Source organism: Pseudorasbora parva, chromosome 7 (genome assembly GCF_024679245.1).
Source record: "Pseudorasbora parva isolate DD20220531a chromosome 7, ASM2467924v1, whole genome shotgun sequence".
NCBI classification, from domain to species: domain Eukaryota; kingdom Metazoa; phylum Chordata; class Actinopteri; order Cypriniformes; family Gobionidae; genus Pseudorasbora; species Pseudorasbora parva.
The window spans coordinates 26,415,236-26,432,937 of NC_090178.1; the positions used below are offsets into that span (position 1 = coordinate 26,415,236).

The window sequence follows — 17,702 nt, forward strand, 5'->3', positions numbered from 1 at the left end:
TCATAGACAAGTGAGTAAAGGAAGTAACCAGGAAGCGTTAGTCATACATTTGACCATTTACTGCAGCCTTGCAATATCCAAAGTTTCTGTAAAATGAACTGAACTGTAATATAGGCCATCATTTTTATGGCCACTATTTAAAGTCCTTGACTAATTCCTTTCCCTCCAGTCAAATCTATCAAGCAGCTCAAAACAGAGTCAATTCTTTGTAGTCCTATAGGACTCTTATAAGAAAAGGTTCTATATAGAACCTTAAAAGGTTATATCCGCGCTAGTTGGAACCCCTAAAAGGTTCACTGCAAAAATGCTTTTCTTTTTTTGTCTTGTTTCTAGTCCAAACATCTAAACATTCTTACAACAAGAAGTATATACCAGACAAGCAAAAGTAATTGTCTTTTTTTAGGGGAAAAAAACTTAAAATTAAGAGAGTTTTTGCTAAGATAAGAAATTCATTTTTTTCATTGATAAGAAATGGAAAAATTTTTTGCAGTGTTCTATATAGAACCCTTTTTAAGTGCCCAAAGGGTTCTTTCTTGTCATTTTAGAACCCTTTAGCATAAAAGGGTCTTTGGAGTATACTCAACTATACTTATATATAACCGTTTAAGGGTTCCAAATACGTAGCACTGATATAACCTTTTCTTCTAAGAGCGATACAACATTAATCAATAGGTAAAAGAAATTTGCATATATTATGTGTGGCTTCCTCTAGAGTGCTTCTGACACTGAATGTCTATTGTCTGTTTTATTTTATTTTTATTTTTAAAAAAGCTTTTAAACTTTTTTCAAGATAAAGCTAGATATGGAGTATGTGCAATGGGTTTAAAAAGTACTTTATGTAACAAAATACAGAAAAGTCTTACTGTATAACCAGGTCTAAACAGCTCTAGCGCACAGCTTCACTCTCACTAGTCTTGTGGGGAAATACAGGAAACATAAGCGGAGCTGGGAAAGTCCAAAAGATTAAGTAAGAAGTAGAAAGAGAACAACCTGCAAAGACAGAAAAAAGATAATGATAAAGATAAAGTCATGTCTAAAAAAGACAGTATTATGAAACCATAAGAATGACAAGGTCAAGATAGAAACATGCTCACCACCCTTAAAATCATTTTAACTATCACTATGAGTCACATTTTTCCATACATCTGGCAGATGACTGGAGGTGTAACTGATTCTGCACTGTTCTGCTGTCTCACGTAGCAAAGGGAGAGATTTTAAAATCTATTGCTGGATCTGTGATTTTGAAGGGTGTCTCAAGTTCAAACACTACAAGACTGTCAGCAATGGCAACAAACAAGTCACCAATTAGTTTTCCAAGGCAACACATTTGACAGTTGCATTCTGCACTTGGCATATCATTGGCTAGGCAAATTAACACACTCTCTTGCTCTCTAAACACACAAAATATGGGTCTAATACGAAAGATGTCTCTATAGAGAAAACCGTGCCATTGTCTGCCACCCATGAGTCACAGAACCAAACATTTCCTTCATGCAGATATACCGGATGGACATATGAGCCTTTTTATCTTTAAAATAGGACAAAAAGAAGGGGGTAGATGAGGGTTGAAGTGAAGGGATATTCAAGCCAAAAATTACATATCTTTAACTGTGCCTTTAGATATAAATGGGTCCTTATGAAAATAACAAAGACTGCAATGATAATATATATTATAAATGTACATGCTAAACAAAACTATTTCATATTTTGCTAGGCTTATATAAATTGATTTGTAACAGTTCTATTTTATTTCCGTGATTTTCATGACCTGAAAATTAGCTACCTTTTTTGTTAAAAACACTGTAAAAGGGTTGCTGTAAACTTTACAGTAACTTACTGACAGCTGGATGCCAGTAAGTTACTGTAAAAGTGTTTACAGTATCATTACTGTAATTTGATTTACAGTTATAATAATGTATACTGTAATGACATTTACAGTATAGATACTGTATTTTTATTTACATTACAAGTACCGTATTTTCATTTACAGTAATACTACATATTGTATTATTTACAGTATGAGTACTGTATTTCATTTACAGTACAAGTACCGTATTTTTATTTACAGTATTATAATTGATTTCCTATTACAGAATTATAATTTTTTTACGATTTTAAATTAGCTTAATTTACTTTAAACAAAATATAATTAATTTTAATCTACATGTCGTAAGGTTGCAATAAAGTTGATGAAACAGATCTAATCACAGGAGTCAGTTTTATTTAACACAGAATTCAGCATACACAGAAAACAAAGAAACAAAACAACCAAACCAAACAGAGTTTAAAAAGCGGGGGAATTTTTACTTTACAAATTACAGACATAGCCGATTCGCACGGGATTAAGATCACAGACATTCTCTGCAATTATTACAAATCACCAGAGGTCTCTAGATAATACTAGTCCTGTGCAAATGGGGATAAAGACACCTACATGTTGGATGCACTGGAGGTAAGCAGATAAACATCAAATTTTCATTTTTGGGTGAACTATCCCTTTAACAAGGCTAAAAATGTAAACATACTGAAAAGCAGAACAAGCTTTCAATAATTTTGCCAATCGAAGTCAACAAGCTCTGATGAAAGATGCCACAAGGGGATTTAGGATGGCGATTTTTCTCTGGACCCTTTTTCCAGATGTCCGGCTGATCTGTGATGATTGCCATTTGGTGCCATCAGGGTTCATTCTCAGAATGAACCTGCAAGCACAAGAGTAAAAAAACATTTATCAAACCACTGCTTTCCCAACAGTCATAACATGGTGATGTATGCACTTTGATGTTAATAAAAGCAATATGTACTATATTAATAAATAACAGTGTAGACAGATTATAATGGAACTTTGTGAGATTTGGACACCAAATTGGACATTGGACACCTGTAAGACCTTCGTTCATCTTCGGAACACAAATGAAGATATTTTTGTTGAAAGCTGATGGCTGAGAAAGGCTTCAGAAAGGCCTCCATTGGCATTCAGTACATTCCCACTCACAAGACCCATAAAGGCGCTAAAAACATCGATACAAAGTCCATCTCACTACAGTGGCTGTACAATCATTTGATGAAGCGACGAGAATAGTTTTTGTGCACAAAAAAAGTCAAAATAATGACTTTATCCACCAAGTTACTGACATTAACTAGACGCATGCGCGAGAATATGAGGCAGATTCGCCGTTCAATACATGACCCGGAAAAGGAGCGCCGCTATCGCGTTAGTTCACGTCCGAGACCTACACGGAAGACAATAACTTGGCAGATAGTCATTATTTAGATTTTTTTTTGCGCACAAAAACTATTCACGTCGCTTCATCAAATGATTGTACAGCCCCTGTAGTGAGATGGACTTTATATCGATGTTTTTAGCGCCTTTATGGGTCTTGTGAGTGGAAATATACTAAATGCCAATGGAGGCCTATCTGAAGCCTTTCTCAGCCATCAGCTTTCAACAAAAATATCTTCATTTGTGTTCCGAAGATGAACGAAGGTGTTACGGGTGTCCAATGACATGAGGGTGAGTAATTAATGAAATCATTTTCATTTTTGGATGAACTAACCCTTTAAAACGAGGGGCACATTTTTAGTGATTATAAAGATACATCACTTTGCGTGCTTTCTGCCATGCCAAGTCAAACATCCAGTAGCCTAAGCTTAAATTTTCTGTTAAAGTTAACAGTGGTTTGTGAATGAAGATAATTTTTTGGGGAATACTTATGTGATTCAGTACAGTGACCGGTAGGGGACATGTTCGGTTCACTTAGTTTTGTCGTGGCCACAACATATGAACTCGTGGGAACGTGATATGTTGTTGCTACGAGATATTATTTTGTTGGATTGTCATAGTAAGTCATGGGAACATGATAATTAATCGTGGCCACGAGATAATAACATGATGTTAACGACATGACGTGGCCTTGACTTCATATTTTGAGAGAACGACATCTATTTATTGTGGCCACAAGTTATGTTTAGGGAACCACACCGGTCAGTATAGCCTACTTAACCACAGAAGTCGGGGATAGAGATGACTGATTAAACATCAATTTACTCTGCATTAGGAATGGCATATACAGATATAGAGCAGTCTCTGGCATTAAGACATGGTTACGTTATTAGGTGAAAGACACTGAAGCTCATTCTTAAGTTGAATGGGCTTTTTCATTGGAAATTTGCTGGCTTGAATGAACCAGAAGCATTGCGCCAAAGGAGCGCGCACAGCGTGTTACTCTAATGTCGTTCGACACCTGTAAGACCTCCTTTCATCTTCGGAACACAAATGAAGATATTAGTGTTGAAATCTGATGGCTCAGAAAGGCCTTTATTGACACCAATGTCATTTCCTCTCTCAAGACCCATAAAGGCACTAAAGACGTCGTTAAAAAGCCCATTTCATTACAGCGGCTCTACAATCATTTACAAAGAGACCAGAAGAGTTTTAGTGTGCAATAAACTAAATAACGACTTATATAGTGATAGGCCGATTTCAAAACAAAGCTTTGACTGGTTATAAATCAGCATATTGATTAATGATTCAGATCGCGTGTCAATCTGCCAAATTGCTGAAATCACGTGACATTGGCGATCCAAATCATGAATCAATATGCTGATTCATAACACCCATCACTATATAAGTCGTTATTTAATCCTTTTTTTTGCACACAAAAACTATTCTCGTCGCTTCATAAATTGATTGTAGAGATTGTAGAGGCTTTGTATCGACGTCTTTAGTGCCTTTATGGGTCTTGAGAGACAAGCAGAAGTAGCAGTGGTAGTATGTTGATTGCACTTTCTGTACTTTTTGAAAATGAGAGCAGAAAAGGTTAACTTTCTGTTAATTCAACTTAAACTGTTGGTTGCACTTTATTCAAATAAAATGTGAACAAATTTGCCATTAATTATTTACTTGTTTTATATCCATAATTAATTGATACCTGATTCCCTTAAAAGAAACATCAGGAATCTAGGAAACTTCACCTGCACATATTTATTTCAGCCACACTGATTTAAATTTTTGGCTAAAAAGTTACTGAATCGATTTCAAGTCACTGAATCGTTTCGGATCGTATCGTTCTAAATGAACCAATATCGCCCTTGAATCGTATCGACAACTTCAAATCGTGATAGGAATCGAATCATTGTTAAAACGAATCGTTACACCCCTAATATTTAGTCCAAGAGTGTATCCATGTGTATACATAAAAGCGTCTGCTAAATGATTAAATGTAAATGTAAAATGTATGCACACTATACTGTCCATGTCCAGAAAGGGAATAAACATCATGGAAGTAGTCTAAATGTGACATCAGTTGGTTAATTAGAATCTCTTGAAGCATCGAAAATAAATTTTGGTCCAAAAATAACAAAAACTACGACTTTATTCAGCATTGTCTTCTCTTCCTTGTTTGTGTTCAATCCTCAAATAAAGATTCAAACAGCCATGAATCAGTGAATCGATCAATGATTCGGATCACGTGCCAAACTGCTGAAATCAAGTGACACTGGCGATCCAAATCATTGATTGATTCACTGATTCATACCCATTTGAAACTTAATTTGAGGATTGAACACAAACGCGGAAGAGAAGACAATGCTGAATAAAGTCGTAGTTTTTGTTATTTTTGGACCACAATGTATTTTCGATGCTTCAAAAGAGTCCAACTGATGTCACATATGGACTACTAACCAACTGATGTCACATATGGACTTTGATGATGTTTTTATTCCCTTTCTGGACATGGACAGTATAGTGTGGATACATTTAGATACGCTGTCGGACTAAATATAAAATATCTTAAACTGTGTTCTGAAGATGAACGGAGGTCTTATGGCTGTGGAACGACATTAGGGAGAGGAGTTAATGACATCAATTTCCTTTTTGGGTGAACAAACCCTTTAATTACTTACCCTATGCCGTTCGACACCTGTAAGACCTCCGTTCATCTTCAGACACAGATAATGATATTTTTGTTCATCGGATTGAATCATCGGATTGAATCATGAATCAATCCGATGATTCATAACTGTTCAAAACTTTGTTTTGAAATCATCCCATCAATACAAGTCATATAGTTTTTTTGTGCACAAACTATTCTTGTCTCTTCATAAAATGATTGTAGAGCTGCTGTAGTGAGATGGACTTTGTAAAGACGTCTTTAGTGCCTTTATGGGTCTTGAGAGAGGAAATGACATTGGTGTCAATGAAGGCCTTTCTGAGCCATCGAATTTCAACACTAATATCTTCATCTGTGTGTGAAGATGAACGGATGTCTGATGAGTGTTGAACGACATTAGGGTAAGGATTTAATGATTGAATTTTCATTTTTAGGTAAACTAACCTTTTAACTATGGTTTTTTGGTTGAGTAAAACCTTGTTGTTTGGCGTATTGATTGCCATTCGAATAACTACACAAATACCATAGTCAAACTATGGATTTGAAGCAAAACCATGGTTAATTTATGGTTACCATGGAATAACGACAATAACCCTTATTTATTTATTATTATTTTGGTTTTATTTGTTTTAAAACCCTGGTTAATTTTTGTAATGATAGATATATTCACTATGTGTGTTTTCATTGCACTCAGCTGACACGTTTATTTGAAGGACAGCATTGGGCAGGATGTGGAATAGTGTGTTTTGTTAATAATAAATAAAAAATTGGGCTTTTAATCGGATTAATTAATTGAACAAATAATCAGCCAACTTATCAAAATAATTGTTGGTTGCAGCCCTACTTGTAATAAATATTTGAGCTAATTCTTGTTTGTGATCTTTCATGTATTTCGCCCCACAGGATTCAGACGTTCAGTCACAAAGTACCATGGAGCATGTCATAGGCCTACTGAAGGAGGGAGCACTGCCTGACTTAAAGTGAAGAAAGCAGTTTAAACTTAATTGCTGCATGTTAAATCCTTATTAAAAAATAAAATATTTTAATTGTTTTCATGTGTTCTGTGCTTTTTTTTGTATATTACTGAAGTTTTTGCAATGTCATGCTGTCATCTAAAAAATCAAATTGAAACCACAAGATAGATATACATTAAACTACCTGAACCAGACATTAACTAGTTGATGTAACAACGCAGACTTTAGTTGAATTGAAGTGCTTTACTGACATTGAGAGAGTAAGGATCAATTTGATTAGACTAACACGATACAAACATTTTGATTCAATTAGTTGCAAAGAAGTTTCACTGAGTGAAATATTAAAATCTTGTTTAATCTACAAACGTATACTGTGTTCATATACACTGTTCAAAGCAGTTCAGTTAAACTTAAATGGCTTAGATGCATAATGGGTGCTATGATTGAATCACGTTCATTCAACAATTAACTTTTTTGAGTGTAATAAAACGCATTGCGTTCATATTACACTCGGCTCATCTGATTTTTTGTGCATAGTATACTCAATTAATATGATATTTCCTGAGTTTGGTGTGTTTTTAACACTGTCTTAGTGCATTAAGCCACGTTAAGCATTTTCTTATAATGGTTTTCTATGGGAGAAAAAGGTGAGTTTAGCCCCTAAAATCCCACAAATAAGTTACACAACTGTGGAAGATATTTCTTTAACTCGTAAATACACACTTCTGTTAAATATTTTGGTTATAAAAATGCCTCTTCTTGGTCTCTTCAAAAAAAGTCTGTTAGCATCTCAGCCGTTAATTAAGTTAAAGTTTTGATTATCGTAGGTTAACTTTTTTGAGCTCTTGTTTATGAAAGTTTGGGCTTTTAATCACATCTTTATGTGTAGATGATAGGTTCTGATAACTTTTTAAAGGTTTTGTGGGTAATATGGAAGTAACGTTAGGCTAATCTATTTAGCCTAAAAATATGCACTGTATTAGCCTACAGTTAATCAGTGACGTCACTTACACAAAGTGCGAAAATGAGCTAAAATTACGTTCGTTTGCACACGTTTTTATCTTTCATGGTAAACAAATATTGACACAAATTCTGTCATTTCAGGTGCTACAAAATAAACACTACAACAGAGGGAAGCTCCAAGAAACAGATGAGCTGATAAGTGAGAAAGCTATTAAAAGCACTTCAAATGCATTTTTTAACAATGCATCCATTATATTACAGTTATTTAAGGTTTTGACATCCAAACACAAGTGACACAACGAGCAAGTAACTTAAATCTAAATGCAAAAAAATTCTGAATAAATGTTTTTTATTCTGTATATTAAACTTTTTCTTTTCTGCGTTTCACTGTAACAAATGTTATGTTTCTAGGTTCTTCTGTGCTGATGGCTGTGCAACAGATTTGGAGCGGACCTCCTGTCGAAGAACATCTATGGAGCTATGGAGCATATGTAAGTTACCATAATTAAAACCTCATACACATATACTAATGCTCAAAAGTCTGAGGTTGGTACAGATTTTTAAACGTTTTCACCAACACTGCATTTATTTGATTAAAAAGTACAGTAAAAACAGAAATTATTAAGTATTAAAGTATTAACAGAATTTAAAATACCTTTTTGTATGCAAATATATTTTAAAATGTATTTTTTTCCTGTGATCAAAGTTGAATTTATCATCATCGAGACCACTGAGCTCCTTACTATGCGCGCTGAAGCTGAGATCACTCGCCATTATACGTCACATCAGGATGTCACGTGTCAACTCGACCCGGGACCGTTACGGGTTGTGTGTGAAAAGCGCACATATTACGGTATTTCGCTGGCAGTGTGAATGGACCAAATGCCGGGTCGCATTATCCGTGTATTTGCCGGAATCGCAGTGTGAAAGGGGCTATAGACATATAAACACCGTTAAAACTGTTAACACATATAACACACGTTATAACTGTTAGTTTTCATCATGCAGGCTATGACAGGGATGTCACAGACCTTTAGTTCTGAACAGATTCAGCGTAATAGAGAAAAAGCATTACTTCATTTTAGATGGGTGCTGTGAATTAAGTCACATGAATTCAGGTTATAGCTGTGGGTTTCTAAGAACAAAAACACCTCATCTGTCACCCACACTTCTGTATACCAATCACTCCACCCTTTAACACAAATAGCCCAGTTGTACATGTGTGGTTTTAATTCCTGGAACTGTCATAGTTGCACACAGCAATAAAGCTGAAGACACTGAGACATTTTTCATTGCTTTGTGTGTGTGAGTCTTGACCCTGTGAAAATCTTTTCTCTAGCTCCATCATGTTATGAAAACTGTATGAAAATTGTTTTGCCACACTAAAATCTTTACAAAAGAAACATCCCTTTTTTAGGATACTGTATTTAAAAAAATAATTTGTAAAATCTAAATAAGATTTACAGATCTTTACTGGAAATGTTTTCATGCATGTGGAAAAGTCCTTAACAGTTTACAATGGTAAACAATAAATGTCACAGTTCCAAAAAATGAAGTAAATGTGGGTTTAAAAACCCCATCCCCCTAAAATTACTTGTAAATCCAATGTAGTTAATCACCTTCTTAAAGGTGGGATAAGTGATATCTGGTAACTGTTGTTGATATTTCAAATCACCAAAACAAACACGCCCCTACCGCCAAAAGGGTCTTGGCCCTATTTCGATAGCGCCGCCCCACACATACGTAACCCAGACAACGACTATGGCAGAATCTGTGTTACTAATCCAGGACGAATATTCAATGAAAAAGTCACCCCTTCCATCACAAAAACACAAACCGTTCTCATGAACAGCTCTATAGAACACAAGCACGACAGTACAACTAACAAACATATTACAATTATGACAAGATTAGAGTCACAGCGATCAGTAAAACACAAAGCGTTCTCATGAACTCAATAGTACACGGGCATGACAGTCCAGCTAACGACATATTACAATTATGACAAGATTAGTCACAGCGATCACTAAAACACAAACCATTCTCATGAACCACTCGATAGAACACGAGCACGACAGTCCAGCTAACAATATATTTCAATTATGACAAGATTAGAACACAATAGGGCTGGACAATAATTCAATATCAATATATATCGCGATATAATTTTTTTCAATAACGGTGATATGATTTTTAAACACATTTCCGATATTTCGATATGACTGACGTTCAGGGCGCATGCCATCAGAAAGAGCAGAACACGATTGGCTTCTTGCGTGATGACGTATGCCTACACCACGGAGAAATAAATAGTTAATAAGAGAAGAAAGACTAACTTTCTTTAGTGGCGTGGAAGTGGTTCGTCTATCTAAAGCACTATTCGCACGGGATTAGTATTATCTAGGGACCTCTGTGATTAAGAAATGACTCCTCCACATCTGAGTTTTGCGGCGCATTCGCATGGGATAAGCAAAGCCTGTGATTTTACTCGAATTTACTGACTTCTCCCGGATATGATGTTCGTTATAGATAACTGTATGAAATCATAAACAGGCATCGATATCGTTTTGATTATTTTACAGTAGCCTAATAAATAAATATAATTTCGTTCAGTAAGTGAACAGACGCCATGAACTGAGCTCAGACCAGCGGCAGGAATCAGATTTCATTTATCACGAGTAGGAAGCTGACACACGGTGGAAGATTCAGTTTCAAAACTAAATGTAAAAGCGCCTATTTAAACAAGATTGTCATTGTACTATACTGTTCTGTTATGTTTTTCATTCAGAACAGTATTGATGTTAATATTAAACACACCATTCAATCAGATTACTCTCAAATTGATACTCATTCTAAAGTGAAAGTATAATCCGCGTGGGCGCGGCTGCACGGGGATTAACGGTGCGCATTATGAATGCAGACTTTATTCTTCGTGAAAGATAAAGATAGAAATGCTCAGAGGGAGAAAAAAAGCTTGCAAAAAGTATATACAATCCGCCTAATCCTGGCCAAATCACAGAGTGTCGATTCGCACGGACTGTTATCACAGGACCTCGGTGTTCGGCGAAATATGGTAGGTAGGCTAATTTGCGGGGGAATTTTTACTTTACAAATTACAGACATGGCCGATTCGCACGGGATTAAGATCACCGACATTCTCTGCAATTATTACAAATCATCAGAGGTCCCCAGATAATACGAATCCCGTGCGAATGGGGCTGATATTAAACTTGTGCCGGAAAGGTGCCAACTAGGGGTGTAACAATACATCGACATAGATGCATCAATCTAATGTCTAATAATATGCCAAGCGTTACAAATAATCCATGTAGACAATTTGTGTAAGAGGCAAGTGGCACATTTGTTTTAATACTTTCCACATTTGCACACAATGACATGTATTAACACCAATGCGTTCATTCTCGTTTAAATTACCTTTCAAAGCTTGTGAAAGACGGTCAGACATGGCTTCATGAAAATGTATCATTTGCTCGTGTTTAAAGCCTTGCAAAAAGCAGCGTGCACTCATCTCAAACAGAGCACAAATAGGCCACTGAATTGAGTCTTCTTGTATTTATTTTTTGTGCATCAGTAGATAAAGGTCTATAGTTTTGCATACAAGGAGAATATAGCGCTATGAATCGCTCTTCACTGAAATTTAAAACTTAAAAGAAAATGCTCAATAAACTGCGTCTGCGAAGTGAGAGTCTTGTTTATTTGATGGTGATTTCACATTTCTTGTTCGTATAAAGGCTAAATACAAATAAAAGGTGAACATTCATTTATTTGTACCGTTTTTATTTCTAAAATATTATATAGTTTTATAGGAGGAGGTTTCATAGACTTGGCAAATTAATTTGTCAGAAGTTTGTAGGTACAGAAATCCTTTGTGGCAGTTCTTGGTAGTTTTTCTAAAGCTTTTATATAGTTCATATCGATATCGAAATTATATCGTATCGACCAAAATTAAGAAATATATCGTGATATAAATTTTGGCCATATCGTCCAGCCCTAGAACACAAAATGTTCTCATGAACAACTCAATAGAACACAAGCACGACAGTCCAGCTAACGATATATTACAATTATGACCGGATAAGGGTTATATGCACTGATTGGCTTAATCACTCTGTCTCCAGTGCAACTGAAGAAAACAATCAACTATGGGGGCAAGGCATTGTCTAAAGATCTCTGGGATAAAGTTGTGGACAGGCAGGAGATGGATATAAAAATATTTTGGATATGTTAGGCAGCAAGTGAACATTTTGTCCTCAGAGTTGATGTATTAGATGCAGGAAAAATGGGCAAGCGAGTTTGACAAGGGCCAAATTGTGATGGCTAGACGACTTGGTCAGAATCTCTCCGCTCTTGTGGGGTTTTCCCGGTCTGCAGTGGTCAGTATCTATCAAAAGTGGTCCAAGGTAGGAATGAATGAATGAGGCATTAATATAGCACTTTCATATGTACTACTGTACACCCAACCGCCACCAGTGTGCAGCATCCACTTGGATAATGCGAAGGCGGCCACAGTACAACACACACACACACACACACACACACACACACACACACACACACACACACACACACACACACACACACACACACACACACACACACACACACACACACACACACACACTTAAACACTGTTGTTTATGTTTTAAGAGAATGTAAATGGTTGAAAAAGAAAGTGCATCTTTATCAGTATATTAGATCAATGCATTCGCTCTTAAAGTGACATTTTGCTGTGTCCTGAACCTATTTTCTGTTCCATCAATCTTTGGTTACAAATCGCTATATTTCCTTGTTTAAATGTACTGCAAGATGCAGTTTTTTTTCCAAACCGTTATTAAGCAGCGAGCCTGTTTTTGGCCTAAATGCGATATATCCTCTCATCTTGAACCCCTGCCCCTTTGAAAGTAAAAGTGCCTTTTCGATCGCGCTGCAGTTCAAGAACAGAACAGAATCCCGTACGGAACGCAATTCTTACTGTCAATCTACGACACCCACCACCCCACACCGGGACGCGATTCTTACCGGCAATCTATGACACCATCCCATCCCCACCCACCCCCCGGAACGCAATTCTAACCGGCAATCGTCTTGACACCTGATGTCATATGCTGCATGTGACGTGTTGCTTGTTGTTTTTTTTGTTTAAAAGACATAAACCAACTACATATAAAAAATTATGGATTTGTTTGAAACAAAAATTAAACTTTGAATTTATTATCAACAATATTGTTGTCTCATTTAACAATCATTGTTTAGCATGTTCAGAATGAGCCAATAGACCATTTTCCCTGAATAAATCGAATATTAACTAAATGTATGGTGTAGGTAAAAAAAAATGCATTTTCATGAAAACTATTAAAATGCATTTATAGCGTTTTGGAAAAGAGCTCCTCATATTTTCATTGTTCCTATTTTATCACAGACTCTTTACTTGTCTTCAGTGAGCTAAAGTTTTAGTTGGAGTGATTTTGATTGCAATACAATTTTTTTATAATATTTTATGATAAAAATAACTATTGTAACTGCCCACCCCCACCACCGGCTGCCATTCAGTCTTTTGTAACATAAAATTATGCATCTAAATGGGTTGTGATGAGTGTGTGTTACAGTGAAGCGGTCGCAACAAACATGTGTTTTGTAGTAGGCCTAAAGCAGACACAATTAATAAATACTTTTATTTTTTTATTGATGGTGGTATTATGGTAACCTCTCTGTATTCATTGTAAAAACTACTAAAATTACATATCTAAGATAGCCTATATTATATTGCCAAAAGTTTTGGGACTCCTTTCTTTACATGCACGTGAAATTTATTGACATCCCATTATTAATTTTGTTTATTAAATAAGTTTGCCCACCCTTTGTGATTATAACAGAAGGGCATTTGTGAGGTCAGGCACTGATGTAAGGCCAGCCCTAAAAAAACAACCCCACCCCATCATAATCCCCCTGCCACCAAACTTTACACTTGGCACAATGCTGTCAGGCAAGTACCGCTCTCCTGGCAACCGCCAAACCCAGACTCATCCATCGGATTGTCAGACAAATAAGCATGATTCTTCACTCTAGAGAACACGTCTCCGCTGCTCTAGAGTCCAGTGGAGGCGTGCTTTAAGTTTACACGACTGCATCCAGTCAGTGCTTTGCATTGCATTTGTTAATGTTAAGCCCAATTTATACTTCTGCATCAAGTGCATATGCAAAAGGTATGGCGTACCATAGATGCGTTACATACGCCTTACCCTTCGCCGTACCCTGACGAGCACCTCTCCAAGAATGTAACTACGGGTCAATTCTACGCAGCCAGCAAGCGCCATGATTGGTCTTCCAGAACCTCTCCCTCAGGTCTATGAATAAATAAATCTGCGATAGGAGTGTGTGTGTGTGTCCAGAAATTATAGTTTCATCCTATATCTGCTATATAACACAATATTTTGTAGTGCAGAGATTCTTTATGTTAGTGAATAATTACATAGATCCGCTGTGTATAGTTTATTTCTTTTCTCATTAAAACAAAAGATGTTAATCAGTGATTATATATCAAGAATAGGGACACATCACAGTGGGTGCATTTCATTTTTTGATTTCAACGGAATGAATAGTCTCCGAAACAGCAATCGATTGAAGCACTAGTCAATGCACGAGCCACTGATCTGAAAACAGCGGCTAAGAGCACTCTGCATGATTTCACAAACGCATTCAGTGCCAGATCGCCTCATGTTAATCTACTAATCAACTAGAGATGCTTAATTTGTATTACATACAACAATTTAAGGTGCAAGAAAAGCTGCTATCTACCGCCATCACTGCTGATACTTCAGGTGCATGCAATGTCGTAAACAAGTCACTTCTTTGGCTTTTGCCTTGAGACTAGGAGTTAGCATCAACATGCCTGCGGACAATGCCCACCAGCGGTCTGCATGCATAATTTTATATTGACGTGGACAGCAACGCAGAAGTATAAAGGAAAACCAACGCGTAACTTGGGGCGTAGAGGATACGGCGTAGGTCCAACACAGAAGTATAAATCAGCCTTAAGGCTTAGATGCAGCTGCTTTGCCATTGAAACACATTCCATTAAGATATCTACACACAGATAATCTGAGCTAATCTAATCTGAAGGCCACACAAAGTTTGGAGGTCTGATATTGACTCTGCAGAAAGTTGGCGACTTCTGCACACTGGGCACCTCAGCTGACTCCATTCTGGGATTTTATGTGGCCTAACACTTTGTGGCTGAATTGCTGTTGTTCCCAATTGCTTCTACTTTGTTATAATACCACTAACAGCTGACTGTAAAATATTTAGTAGTGAGGAAATTTCACAAATGGATTTATAGCACAGGTGGCAACCTATCACCTCCTGAGAGCGACCCATTAGCCTAGGTGCTTGATTTTATACATGTGGCCATGTGAGGGATTGCAAAAGCTGAATTTAATGATTTAGAGGGGTTACCCAATACTTTTGGCAATATAGTGAATTTAGGCCTATATTTGCTTGTCTGAAACATGTTTATTTCATGGATATTTCATGAGATAAATATTCAAATTTTGGCCTAGGCAATTATCCTTTTTAAAATGTAATATTGTTCAGTGCTGTTGTACTTGTTTAGTAGCCTTTCGTTTCATAGTTGTAGGCATAGGTTTGTTTACATTCTAACAAATATGTTTAAACATACATTCAGAACAAGAATACAGCATCTTACTTATTTCGAAAATGGTGATGTTATCAGCTTATTTTAATTTATCATATAGCGACAGATCATATGTTGGCAGATCAGTAGTTTATAGAATTAAAGGAACTGTATGTAAGAAATGTATTTCAGTTAATCATAAAATGGTCCTGATATGTGACAGACACAGAAATGTATGTTAATTTCAAATACTTATATCACTGACAACAGTTGTCCGGCCAGGATATTGTAATTTAAAAGTTGTTGTTGCAGCCCTCAACTGATGTTGTTGTTTTGGCCTGAAGCTCCACCTTCCACCTATCGACCAATCACAAAGTCAGTAGTTTTTCTGCATCCGGGTTGCCAGATCTGCTCTAGTTTTCACAGCTGCAGCTACAAACGTTCCTGCTGATCCTGCCGCCGATCTGGTAACCTCGAGTCAGGGGGGAGGGGGAGAGGGGATATACCTGCAGTACCAGTTTTGGCCACAATCTTACATACACTTCCTTTATTTGTGTATTTCGTTGAACTTAGATCATAATTGACCCTTTGCTAAGCCCAGCCCCCCGTAGTTACTGTGGCTACGCCTGTCAAGCTTTCGCGCCTGGCACGTCTATTACAGTATGTATGCGCCGGTGTCAGACATTTCCGAGGAGATAATTAGTCAATTCTGGCGAACAGGGGAAATATCTGAGAGAGTAAGAAAAAAGGGACTGCAGTATGTATTTGCGGGATATATCCGCGACATATTATGCAACCGATTACAGAATAATTTCAATAAAATTGAAGCTAAAGCTTTAGTAAGTAATGTCACGCTGACCAAATGACGACTAACTGACGACGTTGTCACAACGTACTGTGTTTGCTGGCTAGCCTAGTCTCAGCACAATCAGCAGCTGCCTCATATGTATGTTCATGCACAACAGGGTAAGTAAAATGAGAAAATAATCGAATAATTATAAATCAAACAACTTGTCAATAAATCTTGTGGAATAAATACAAGAAATTAGCCTGAAAACTTTGCAATGATTCTCCGGCTTAACGTTATATTTAGCGTGCCGGGCTACTGCTCACATGTCGTGTGTCTATAATCTACTCCTTGGACCTGGCACTAGCCTGAGATTCTGACCTGAGCCATTCATCAAAAACCACACATTTACTGAAACCTTATAACAGAAAGCCAGTCTTTCAAACATGATGGGTTTTATTAATATTATAAACACAGCCACTGCAACAATCCTTATGATGAAGGTCTTAATTTGCACACATTTTTTCTAAACAAAACTACAATACAAAACTAATAAATAAAGCTAAGACAGTTCTTTTTATAGTCTATATACTGCATCATATGTAATAACTTGCATCAGTCAAAAACCTCATGTATTTTCAGTTTGTTGAAGCAAAATAGGTGTTTTTGTTAATCCTGACGACATTTAACGTTGTGAATGGGGTCTCACCATAGACCGTAAAAAAATACACACACACACTGCTTGATTCAAGGCTGGTATTTCTTACCTTCAGTTTTACGTTTTGGGGAAGGAAAAAAATACACCATCTGTCCAAACTTTTAGGATAGGCATCAGATTTGCACAATCCATACGCACAGATTTGCATCGGCATGTTTCCCTCGCTAGAAAGCTTGACAGACCTTCCGGCCTAGTTACGGTTGCTAAGCCACGATTGGCCTGTGGTGGTATTCGGGCATGGCTTAGCGAAGGGTCAATTTTAGTGTCCCCAACTGAGCAAGCCAAACCAAAGATTCTCACATCTTTTCCCCTCTCTGCCTCTAGGGAGAGAATGCAACTAAGCTCCATTTCCACCAACAATCAGAATGTTAGTTGTGTGTTAGAGAAGTAAACAAGAAAATGGAGTCAAGTATTTGACCTTTTTCTGCAAAAAGCCAAAATTTCCTCTTAAATGTAAATATGGCATCTATACTCTTTTATGTGTGTTTAGCATTTTTGATCAATTCCTTCCACACCTAATATCAAGCAGCTCAATATAGAGGAAATTGTTTAGTGGAAATTGTGAGGTAAACCAATACAAATGCAAAGAGCTGAATATTTGCTCTGTATTAACTTAATGCATAATATCCTGAAACATAAAATGGTGTTAAATCTGCTTTGATCAACAATTTAGTACTGATTTGAGAAACAAGAATATTATGTAATGACATGCAGTGTCAAT

At 36.7% G+C, this 17,702-nt stretch overlaps 1 long non-coding RNA gene across 2 annotated transcripts in view; it reads right to left on the reverse strand.

Moving 5' to 3' along the window:
* LOC137083121 (uncharacterized) overlaps positions 1–17,702 on the reverse strand; it is a 178,978-nt gene that overhangs the window by 71,861 nt on the left and 89,415 nt on the right. For both annotated transcript variants that reach the window (XR_010906458.1, XR_010906459.1), the window contains 2 exons: positions 2,526–2,699; positions 864–990 (listed from right to left, as the gene is read on the reverse strand). This is a non-coding gene — a long non-coding RNA (uncharacterized lncRNA). The remainder of the gene's footprint in view (positions 1–863; positions 991–2,525; positions 2,700–17,702) is intronic.